The sequence below is a fragment of the Lissotriton vulgaris genome, chromosome 4_1, assembly GCF_964263255.1.
Source record: "Lissotriton vulgaris chromosome 4_1, aLisVul1.2, whole genome shotgun sequence".
NCBI lineage: Eukaryota > Metazoa > Chordata > Amphibia > Caudata > Salamandridae > Lissotriton > Lissotriton vulgaris.
The window spans coordinates 1452173313-1452186182 of NC_141691.1; the positions used below are offsets into that span (position 1 = coordinate 1452173313).

The window sequence follows — 12870 nt, forward strand, 5'->3', positions numbered from 1 at the left end:
ATACAGCGGGGTTGTGGGTCAACCACTTGCTCATTACTGATGGCTTTGTTGTCTTATCAGCTCTATTCAATGATTTTCTTTTATATTCTAGTCTTTGTTCCACCGAGGAGCATTTCAGTCTTTCAATGGTCCCATTCTATGAGTTATATCTTTCCACTGCTGTATTGAGAGGGCTCTGTTGTCTTTGCCTATCAGCACTCTATCAGAGTGCATGTTTTTAATTTCCTGCCCCATGTGCTTTCTTTTTTACTGCCCAGTTCCATGTCCAGCTTCTAGTCCCCTTCAATGTTTTAATGTATGTTTTTTAAAATTTACTTTACTTGGGTCTGGCAGCTGCAAAATGTTACCGGGATCTTGTTTACTCCTCCTCTCACCATCCCACTCCCATTCTCCATTTTTAATTGCTTTATTTTATTTCTTTACTACCAGGGGCCAGTAGCTGCAAAAAACTGCCCCCCCAGTTTCCTTTTTTTTTGCACAGGTGCACTGTTTTTTTTACTGCATTTTACTTTTGATTTACCGTTTATAATGGTAATCTATCATGTTAGAACGGTAATTTAAAGTGGGTACCATGCATTATGACATATGCACACACGTGCATTATGACACATGCACTCACTTGTATTTTGACAGATGCGTCTTGACATATACATGATACATACATGCAGTGGGCATCTTGAAAAGGGGTTTCTGTAATAAAAAACAGCATTGGGAAAGCTCAGAACTTGGCATTACCGAGCCAAGACCTATTGGTTTGCTTATACTTGTTCTTTTTATTTACACTGGCGTCATGTGACAGTGACATCCAGTTAGATCCCCCCTATTTTAAGATTCTTGGTCATGTGACATTGTGACGTGTCCCCAAGCTTGAAAACGCCTTATGCCAGAAACCGTGCACCTACTATTTCTCGACCCTCTATTTTAAGCAAGAAGCCTCAAGAACATTGTAGAAGACCTCCAGCAACCAATCCTCTCTTCCGCCACATAGAATGAGGATGGTAACATACCACAAGGACTTTACAATCCATTACTGAGGAATATCTGTTTAAGAACATTATATGTGCCGCTGCGTACAGTAGCCCCCCTATACATCTTGCTGATTTATCCATTCTATATCTTTGATAGAAAATACCGATAACTGGAGAGCAAACTCAGTTATTAATAATAAGTCAAGAAAAAAATTATTAATGTTATGCGTTCCAGATAAATTGTTTCTTTGTGGTATTCATGAACAATCTCCTGGAAACTGTATAATTTGCAATGTTTATCACTTCTGGAAGGACCTGAGAAATACTTTATAAGAAGTGAGTAATTCTGTACATCTCTAACCTTTTCAGGCCGTACCATACATGGATATGTATATTGCATCACTAACACTAGTGATGCTCAACAAACTGGACTACAAAACAAATAACTCCTCTGAGTTTTCTAGCAAATTGCATGTACATGGACACCATTCGTGCCTACTTTAAGAAAGACAGAATAACAGTGACATAGGGAGAAAGCAGGAACCGGCAAGAGTGATTTGATGGGCAGTGAGTGCCTGCTAGTGGATTAAAGAAGCAAGATGTGGACTCAAGACTACACAGCCTTGGAAATCAGCACACAGCCTTTCAATAGTCCCAGCAGCCTGCTCCTGAGAAAAACTTTGGGCCCGGCATTTATTCTTGTGTAGATTAAGTACTGGCTGCTGGCATGTGTAGGCAAACCCCTGTTAGTTCTGTTAAATGAATTTCATACATTTGAATAATAAGTAACACCTTTGAATAAATGCATCAAACTGGCTCAGCTTACAATTGTACTTATACTTCACTAACAATACAAATGTATGAACAAAATTACCCTGCCACTAGAAAGGAAATTCAAAACCTCAATCAAACCGAACTCTCTGTTAGAAAATTAAATGTACACTTATCAATATGTACATGTTTCTTGTAATATACACGATATAGATGAGGCCTGCAATATAATTAATTGACTTCAACAACTATGTCTCTCTGTTATCATAGCAATATTGCTATATGCTTTACTTTTATGTTAAAGTTGCAAATAAATGAACCTCAGACTCACTTGATTCTATTAATATACTAACAAATTGAGCCAGATAGTAATACCCCTGTTGATGGAACAAATTGTTCTGTTTGGCAGCGCTTATGCCTTCCTGTCCTGATGTTGCACGCCAACATCCTCCAAACATTTCTTATTCCTTCCCACTGTTAATTATCCCAACTAATGTCCTTCCACTTACTCCTTGATGGCCACCTACCGGCCCTATCACAGAGGGTGACTGCCTGGCATGATCTGACCATATCTAACCATCTTAACTTCTCAAGATTTAGTCAATGAATGTAACTTAATTAAAATACATTTAATTGGATGCAGGCACCTATAAGTGAAACCCACATTTTGTTTATCTGTAAGCTCAGCCCCTATGGGTCACCCCAACAACCAACAAGACACCGCCAAAGAAGACTCAGCACATTGAATGCTGCACAGTTAATTCTAAACCTTCAGTATACATCGGACCCGTCCCCCTCCACTGCCAAACACACAACATGGCTACACAGTTAAGCATTTGACACTTCATTTTGCACATCTACACATTAGAAAAATCCATTAAGCCATCATACATATAACATGACTCCAAGCCCCAGTCTTGGATATACAATTGACACCTCATCTGCAAAGCCATATCAAATTATTCTCCTACCTTAAAGTACATCAACAGTACACATTTTATAGTACAATTGACCCGAACATGCACATAATGTGGCCCATACCATGTACTTGGCTAAGTACTGCCATCCAAACAGCACATCCATATCAATTTAGATTCAGGCCTCACCCTATACCAACAGCACACTATAGCACAATGCCTGGAACCATCAAATGCACAAAACGCCTCCAAGCCATATGAATGGCTATGTTGTACCATTTCATCAGCCCACCCATATCAAGTTATATTAATATATCACCCTAAATATACAGTACAAACAAGATACAACCATGTGCACTATAATACAAACAGCATTAATGCAACCAATATTGTGGCTAGGTGTTTGTCCCTCAACAGCACATGATTATCTTCTGACAAATACACATATAAATCATACCGAAGTTGCTAATTTAATTATACCACACCGACCTACACCCAGCATGCCATTACTGCCACATTATCGGAAAAAGATGTCTCCAACTCAGCTGCAACCCTAATCTGAGTAGTGGGCTTTCAAATCCTTCAGCCACACATGCCTTACACATAGAGTTTGAAAACAGATCCATTAGAGTATCTAGCAGACTACTCTCCACTATTATCTACTACTAAACAATACAATAATGTATCCTACCTTGGCAACAACTACCCCATATGGCTCATCTGTAAACAAAACAAAGTCAAAATCAATGTCAACAGATCACATTGAAACCGAGCAAGAAGAATCCCAGAACCCTCGCTTTTGCTACTTTATTGGACTCGTTGCCTTAAGCAGTGTTGAATCTCCATTGTAATTTCACATATAAAGTCCCTACATTGCCTATATTGTCCTTTGCAATTCTAACTTCCAAGTAAACTAATTAAAGCAAATTTGGCATTGAAATGTTTTTTCATTAGTTATACACTAATTATCAGCATCAATTTCATTATTGCACAGATCTATCAGGCAGCTGGGGATAAGCACATCAATATACATTTCTCACATTTTCATATTTTGTACCAAAATTACACAGACATTTCCTCATGAGTGTACAAGGAAAAGCAAACCCTTACTAACACGCAATGTTGGGTGAGCTATAATGCGGCATAGCTTGCGCTCAACCACTTCCATAGTCAGCAGTCTCCAAAAATACATGACAGATGAGAAAGCCGCACGTGCATATTTACAACTGTTTTGAAAATTAGGGCCCAAATGTATTGTCATAGGGTGATGTTTGAGGCAGTATACATCAGACAAGGCCTTGTTTGGAATACTGTATTCAATTCAGGAGGTCTTTTCTTCAGAAAGATCAAAACTGTCTGGAAAAATTTAGATACATCCTAATACAATGACAAAAGGCTTAAATCACGTGTATTATGGGAACAGGTTTAGGAATATAAACTGTAATAAAAAGCACCCATGAATTATGTTATATTTTATTTCACAAAGTAAGCTTTGGTGGCACTAAAATGGAGATACAGAAAATGGGTGGGGATATGGATGGAATATGAGGGAGAAGAAAGGGTTATGATACAAACGAGGGAATTCTTAAAGTGAATGAACTAGATAGAAGAGTTCATGTCTCTTTGCAGATTTGTATTTTTGTAACCAGAGATCACGAAATGAATGTAGGGTTGTCCTGAAATGTAAAGCTTAACGCAGATTATGTTGTTCACCAAATACAACACACGCTGCTCACACTCAAGTAAATATCTTGAGGCAAAGGGTAATTTTGTAACACCCTTTTTGTTTGGCCCTGACTGCTGGCCCATGACCCTTGACCTTCTTCAGAAGGTTGGACAAAACACTTGCATTTCTCGACTTCCTAAAACACTGCCTATTCCTGGCTGTTGGTTTTGATTGATTATCCTCCTCGGTGGGGGTTCACAGCCCTGATCTTGGTTTCCGATAGACCGAGAGAAATAAGGCTGCTAAGAGCCGCCCACATTTTTTGTTGTTGCAGAAGCACATTGTTGGTACTAAATGTCATCATATGACCTGAAGTAACTTTCGAAAAAAAAATCCGAAAAAACTTTGGAAATGCAGAGAAAAGATACCCACTGAAAAACGGAAAGACAAAAATAACTGCGAATACATTTAATAAGTGTTAGTGTTAGGATGGACAAAGGGAACCACATTTTTTGAGAAAACAATACTTAACGTGGATGCTACAGGCAACATCTGTGTCCCATTGTCCAATTTCTACGAGGCTAGAAATTGGACAATGGGACCCCGGCAGCTCTACCGGTTATCAAATGCTATATTTCTATGAACTCTTTTCGAACTAGCAGATTATTTGTCATGCCACCTGAAGGCTGATGTTGCTAACATGACGTACTTGCTTCGGATTTAGGTGTGCAGTCCACAAGTAATAGGAATAAAATATCCTACCGTTTCACACTGCTACAGTAACCTCTGTAAACCACGAGGCAGTGAAATCGCATGTTAATCGTAGACTTCGTTGCATGAAAACAATCTATATTTAACACTATTACCAACAATTGTATCGGGATAGTAGCAAACAGAAACACCAAAAAGTGAATAAACCAATGGGTGTATGAAACTTGATCAATGAACCTGAAATGCAAATAGAAATCTACAGGTCATATGTCATCAATTCATCCTGCAATTGTCCCCTTTTAAACGACCTGTTTGCCCAGCCGTGGATTTCCTCTGCCATGAAAAAGCGAAAAAAAGAATCTTATGGCCCACCCAAGAAATCTGCGTTTGTGTCAACGCTTGCTCCTTATTGATTAAAAGGAAAATAAAAATGTGTTCCTGATTCTCAACCTGTTGAGTTAACCCAGTTTGCGGCCCGTTTGAGGCCTAGGCAACCAATATTGACATAAGGAGAGAGGGGGCTGGAGGCCGCCCTCAGTCCTTTCTGGAATTTAACACACAGCTGTGACTCGGGGCCGACCCACAAAGTTTTTGGCACACTAAGTAAAACTTGTGAGGGGTACAGCTCGTTCATTTCATAGCACCAGGGATGCTGGGATTTTGTTCTCCCAAGTGGGACTTCCTCACACAAATGCAGCCAGTATAGTGGACTTTCCATGCTAACAAATCTGTCTTTAGAGTCGGTTTGTTGGCATTCCAGGGCGGGTGTACCTGCACAATAGTTGGTGAGCACCAACATACTTGCCAGTATGTGTGTTTTAACCAGTAGTATGCAGTAAGTTTCCTATTTTCATCTTTTGTTCTTGTCAAGTGCCAGTGTGAATGGGTATTTGAAGTGGGATTGGAGAGGGAACACTATGCAGGGAAATGGGTTCCTCAACAGAGACAATTATCTCAAGGGAGAAACAAAGCCTTTTTGAAAAGCAAATGTTTTTTTGCATTACAATTCAAAATGCAGAAATGAAACTGTGTATAATACTGTATGAGCAAATAGTGATACTTAATTTCCAGCAGCAGATTCTGGAACTGGGGAACACGTTTCTGGTCCCGGAATCAGCTCAACATTCTGTGATCCTGGCAGTGGCGTAGCAAGGGCGTGGGGAGGTCTGCCCCTTGCGGCACATGTTTTGGGGGCTGCGGCGGCAATTGCGGCAGCTGAATCTCGCCAGCTCCCCCCCCCCCCACTCTTCAATGGGTCTGCCACGGGGCGGCCATAGAACTAGCTACACCACTAGATCCTGGGCAAATCAATTAATCTCCTTGTGCCTAAAATATGAAATGGTAATTTGCTTCTCATGTATAGCGCTTTAATACCCTTGGGGCAAGTTAGCGCTGTATAAAACTGTAAAAAACAACCCTTCTTCATTCTTTGAAAGTTGCATATTTATTTCAAACTTGGGAGTAAGCATACAGAAGAGCATTTGGCTCTTAGCCAGGGACTTCTGGGACTTGGACCCATAGTGAGCAAATTGGGATAACCATCCACTGTAATGTGAAGTAGAAAAGAAAGTTCCCAAGTTAAAACCTACACACTACACATCAAGACAATGGACCAATAAGGAAATTAAACTGCTAAGTTAGAATTTTGAAACGCCCATGGTTGACACAACCAAGCATTAATTTGCATCTAAAGTACATTTCTAAAGAAGCAGAACTAAAATGATGAATATCATATATATATCATATATATATCAACCATGACTGTCACTTGTAAACAAAGAACATTGTTTAGGAAAAATCGATTTGTGCGTTTAAGTGGCCTACATACAGAGAGAAGCTTCAAGGAAGGATTGGGTCCTAACAAACTTTAATAGAAGTAACTCAATGGCTGTAGACAGGGGAGTCGGATCTTTCAATTACAGATGTTATGTGGGTTAAAGGTTAATGGAATTCTTTAGTGGGCCAAGACTCAAAGACTGAGATAAGCTGATAGTAGCTTAACTGGGTAGTATCAAATTTTGAAAATACCAGGACCATCTACTTTCAGAATTAATTGACCACTTGGGAAATATTCTTTGGAGCTAACAGCAGGGCGCGACTGAAAAAGGCGGACTGTCCTTCAGTTGCTGTGTCTTCTGTGTCTGATGCTCCCTCTTGCGTGAGAGAATATAAATTCTTCTAAATTTCAGGTGGTACACACATGTCAAAGAAAGATGCAACATTATTCAATTGACAATCTTTTCTTTTTAAACGTTCTTTTTATTGAACAGTTCCTTCAAACACCTGTCAGTACAATACACACAGACTGGGTTAAACATGGCAACAATAGTTTGGAGAGCTCACAATTAATCCATTTACAGTGCAGCATACAGCCAGTATGTATAGCTATCCGATGCTACCCTCTGCATCTCACAGCTACATCCCCATACCATCCCCACCCAGTTCGGTCCCACATGAATTCATTTCTATACTCTACCCAAGCAGCCCAGATCTTTTCCCATTTTTGAGGGAAGCCTCTACTCTGATAGATTGTTTTCCGCCTGTTGGCACCAGTCTAAGTCTCTTTTCCAGTCCCCAATCTTTGGAGCCCCATTAGCTCCCCTTGCTCATGCAGTGTTTCTCTTTGCCACCCCATCTGTGAGCCTAAGCCATATTTTCATTTATTTCGGCCAGTCTGTCTCTCCCGTCACTCCCTGTATATGCCACCGTGTATCAACGGGGACTTGCAGGCCCACTACTGCTGTCATCACTCGGGCAACACCCATCCCATACAGTTGAATTTTGGGACAGGTCCATAAAATGGGAAAGAAGGTGCCCGTATCCCCACACCCTCTAGAACACCAATCCAAGTCGCAGTGACCCATACGGTGTTGCAGTGTCTTAGGAACATATGATCTGTGTAGGATCCAAAGTTGGATCAATCTGAACCGCGCCCATGTGGCTTCCATATATCACCGTCTTCTAGGAGCCATACGTCTGATTCTTATGCCATCCATAGGAGGCCATATGGTCTGGGGAATTGTTCATAATTTTCCGATATGTTAGGGAGACAGCTTTGTCAATCATTGGGTCGATTAGGAGTCTGTTTTCTAATGGGGAGTATTCAGGAGGTAGTTCCCCCTCCGATATGTGGCATCTGGGGGCGTGCGTCAGCTGTAGGTGTCAGAAACGCTCCCTGTCCCCATCTGGTATGCTGTCTGTAGGTTTTCAAAGGTGACCATTGCCCCACCGCGCCAGACGTCTCCTAAGTGACCTATTCTGATGAGTCCTCACTTACAAAAACCTCACAGGTGCCGAATCTCTCCCAGCATGTCGCAGTCCACTGTGGGGTCTGTACCGTAAGCTTAGTTTCCCACTCTAATCATTTTGTGGCTTTTCGCCACGTCCGTACAACCGTCTGAGAGTGCGTCGTGAGCAACTTTTCGTGGTTTTTACTGTATAACACAGTCAGGTAGCCACTGTTCCCCATAGCGAGGTAGGACACTCGATAGGCTGTCTCTGTGTTTGGAATGAAGACCCAATCGTTAATACTAATAAGTTGGGATACCAAGTAGTAGTTTGTAATGACAGGTACCGCCAGGCCACACTTGTAGACCCCTATTGCAGCTTGGGTAACGCTATGAGTGGGCTGCCTCCCCCCCACCCCCACAACAAGGTACATTTCATACAGTCCTCCTTCGATTTAGTTATCCAAATACCTAGATACTTGAACTCTTCTTCATGGACTAGAGCCACACAGGCAGACGTCAGGGGTGGGATCTTGCCTGTCAAGGAGAATACTAGGGACTTGTCACAGTTTATCCGGTAGCCTGAGTAGCTGCCAAAAAGTTGGAAAATGTGAATGAGTCTGTGAAAAGTTTGACAGGATTTGTGTGCATACAGCAGGATGTCAGGATGTCGTCCATGTATAGAGAGAATCGCTCCTCCCAGCCACCCCCAGATCAATGCCTTCGATTGACAATCTTAGTCAGCATTTATGGTTAAAGTTAGACACGGGAACGGCAACCCTCCCTTCAGGATTTCAGAAACCCATAGTACAGCAATGGGCCATATATCAGAATATCAAAAACTAAAAGCATTGGCTGTCATAAATATCATGGCTTACATATAATTTGTCCCATTAGATGTTACTTTTTCTATTATTAACTCCAATGAGCAATTTTTTTGTAAACAATACTAAGGACATATATTTTTTAGATGATATTAGGGACATGATATTCTGATACCATACAATTGCAATGTGCCTATGCTGCCTTCCTTCCAAAACAGTCAAAATAATACAGAATCACAATGTGAAGGCGCTGCCACAGCTACATAGATCTGTGGGAATACCAGGAGAGCTGAATGGAATAGGGGGCAGGTCAGACAGGAGAATGGAGTAAAAAAAGGTGGCATGTATTAAAGAGAACAAATACATGTAATTTTAACAGCAACTAATTGTAAATAAAGAAAACAATATACAACATCCCTGCAGAGGTGTTCTCACTGTGGTCTCCGGATAAAATCTGATTCATATCGAATAAGCTGTTCCAGTCATATCAGGAGTCTGCCTTGTCAATCTATTTGAGAGTCCTGCGAAACAAAATAGGCTAATGGATCCTTCCATCGGACTGGCATTGAGCTAGCCCATTGCTTATCATGGGTTGGCTCTCTCTTGTCAGCCTAATTTGCCTGCTTCTTATTTGATAGCTTTCCTTCCTCTTCCTGTGTTTGTTCGTCCCTTTAGCATAGCTCTTGACCATTATTTTGAATGGATGCCTTGTATCCTGCCGCTATTAACATTCAGGGAACTATTATTGTGGTTCAGCATTCTGTTTGAGAGTGGCTATGTTTTCTTCCTCTCTCTCTCTAATGTCTCTCCCAGATCCCCACGAAAATTCACCCCGTTCTCCGTGTTTGTCCACCCTCCCAGCTCGCTGATGCTACTCTGGCCCACCCCATCTCTTCTCTTTGTTCTTCGTCTTCCTCCGCCTTGAGTTTCTCTCTTTTTTATTTCTTTAATTTTAATTCCCCACTTAAACCTTGCTCTACAAGTATGGTGCTGCCCTGTTAGGCCGCTCCTTTCTGCAAAAAAATCCGCTTTGCCTATTGTTTGTTTTTTACTGTCCCAAGATGGGAGTCCTCCACCTGGGAAAGGCAAACAAAAACAAAGAACAAAACAATTGAATCCATGTAATGCATACGCACACATGTGTAGTGAAAAATATACATGCATCATTTGTGACGGATGGGCCGCCGAGTGTGCACTTGCGTGTCATGACAGACGCATGCATTTGTAATGGTCATTGCACTTTTTAATTTTATTTATTTATTCAGCAGCACCTTCACTTATCCTACAGAATGTTAGAAAGGAAGCAATACAGAAGAAAAGCACTCTGGGAAGGGTCAAGAGCACAATGTGGTTGATATTTGTTTCATGTTGATACGACTGATGTGTTTTTTACAAAAACACCTCTTCTGGTGCTCACTGCTTCCACCAGGTTTTCTGTGCTACTGGATGCACGCATTAACATAGACAGACCCAGTAAGAACTTATGCAGACAGTAAACAACATTGCATCAGGCACGGGCAATCTGAACTTGGATGAAGGTGGGTTGGCTCCAACTAAATTCCTTCAAAATGGAGGTTAGATCAAATCCTGTCAATTTCAGGCTAAATTGGTGTCCTGGCTTGTTTCCAATCCTCCCCATCACACTACGCAATCGATTTAGCATGGAATGTGTTTGTAACATTGCACCTCATTACTGAGGAAAAGTGTTGCTAGCCCTGCGAATCAAAAGTATACACCCCCAAAAAAGAGACTCTCCCACAATCCGGTAAGACACAACTTTATTAAATGTGGATAGCTTTCTAAACACAAGGCTCAGGCCTATGTTCACCTGCTTCGAGGCTTTCTCAGCAAGCACCTCCAAGTTCTCAAAAACTGCCTCCTACAGGGTTTGGACTACATCATACATTTATTAACAGTTACCAAACCATCCCTTGGTACTAAAGCACCTCTTCTCCCACTGCGTGCAGTCTCACATTTGAAAAAAATCTTGCACTGGTTATGTGGTCGCAGTAAGTGTTTATTTATGACAACTTCTTTACCTCACAACGTCATCATGTTAGACTATTTTATTTAGTACGATCGAAAGGTTACCATTTTGTACATAGTTCTTGGATGAAATATATCAGGAGACACCGCACTTCAAATGCATGCGGTTATTTACTAAAAGCTGTCCATCTGTTGAATCTGGAAAATGGCGCGAAAGAAGTAAGCATTCTCGCATCATTCGACAAGAAAGCTTTCTGATTCCTTGTGCTCGCTGCAGTATTATTCAATACTAGCATGCAGTTAGGGCGCGGAATCATGGGTTAAAGGTGCTTATGCGGACTTGTAATTGAGTTCAGACATAATATCTCATGAAACCCATGATCCATTTGCCTAAAATGCCATGTGCTTGTCATACAAGATTAACTCACTCATAGAAGGGTATAATATTTCTGAAAAAATGGTTCCCCGAAAGCGAACAAATCATTGCCCCCACCCTCCAAGGACTTGCGTGTGAAAGTGATGTCACATACGTTTATGCACGTTCCCAGCTACAAGAAAAAAAAACACCAGAGAAAAGAAACACACACTAAGGTTTCCAAGGCAAAACTCAGACTTCGCTCCACCCCCTCTGCCGTGCAACTTTTATCTTTGTAGCCTGGCTCGGTCTGCTGCCTTCCTTCAGGCCTTGTGCGTTTTTTCAACACGAGACAAAAGTTACTTTCAGACCTCCTCCGCCCTTGGCAGTTAACTCTCACAGGATTAAGAGGTATTTGTTGCCAGGCCTATAGCTGCGGGAAGGGCACAGATTGCACACGAAGAGGCGAACGAGCTATGAAAATGGCATTTCTGTGCGACATATTTTTGGGAAAAGCCAGGGCATCCCGGCATATATATTCTCCTCTAAAACAGATACAAAACAGTTACATGCTTGAATTGAATAGTCTGTACATCTTACTTTAGATACAGGAAAAATAAAATCGTGGAAAAGAACAGTCAGTTTAGAGATCTGTATTGTATTTAGGGCTCCCAGTTTCCGTTTTATTTTAGATTTTTACAGAAAAACACAGACAGAAAACAATTTCTTTTCCTGTCTGTATTTATATTTAAATACAGGACAATAGGTAAAATAGGCCCCTATGGATATTTTTTCTACTGCCAATCATCAGTGCCCGGTCAGTTGGCATAGATTGAGAGGTAAGGGAGATTAAAAAGGACAATAGATTTCCAAATTAAGTTTATTAAGTGCAGATCTGCAATTATTTCGGCTATTCTATAATGCAAGTGTTTTCAGATAACGTTATTGCACTGTATACTGCTGAAACGTTTTGGACATTCAAATGTGAGCCTACAGTTATCAGTTAAATAATTTTGGAAAAATACCCATTGCAGATTCATTTATACAGTAAGCACAAAATAAAAATGGATAAATACAGCAAAAATGAGCAAAAAATAAATATGGATTAATACACACGGAAATGTAAAAAAAAATACCATAAGACCAGGAGCACTAATTGTATCGTATTGTATTTCAAATGCATTTATATAGCGCTTACTGCCCCCAACGAGGCGTCATAATGCTTTTTCAGCACGCTACTCCGGAATCCATAAAGGATTAGTGGTGAGTTAGTACAGTGAAATATGAAAGTAATTTGAGTGGTAACACAGCTTCTTGTTTTGTATAGTGGCCTAGAAGAGCAGCGGGGAGCACCACGTTCATGCAATGGTTCTTATGCTCCATGGGGCAAACTCTCAGTGCCTCATGACAACTGGTCTGTAAATTCCATTTCGGACGTAAACTCC

At 40.9% G+C, this 12870-nt stretch overlaps 1 long non-coding RNA gene across 1 annotated transcript in view; it reads left to right on the forward strand.

Annotated features, from left to right (window-relative positions):
* Positions 1-12870, forward strand: part of LOC147724095 (uncharacterized) — a 50735-nt gene that overhangs the window by 25430 nt on the left and 12435 nt on the right. The window lies entirely within an intron of this gene.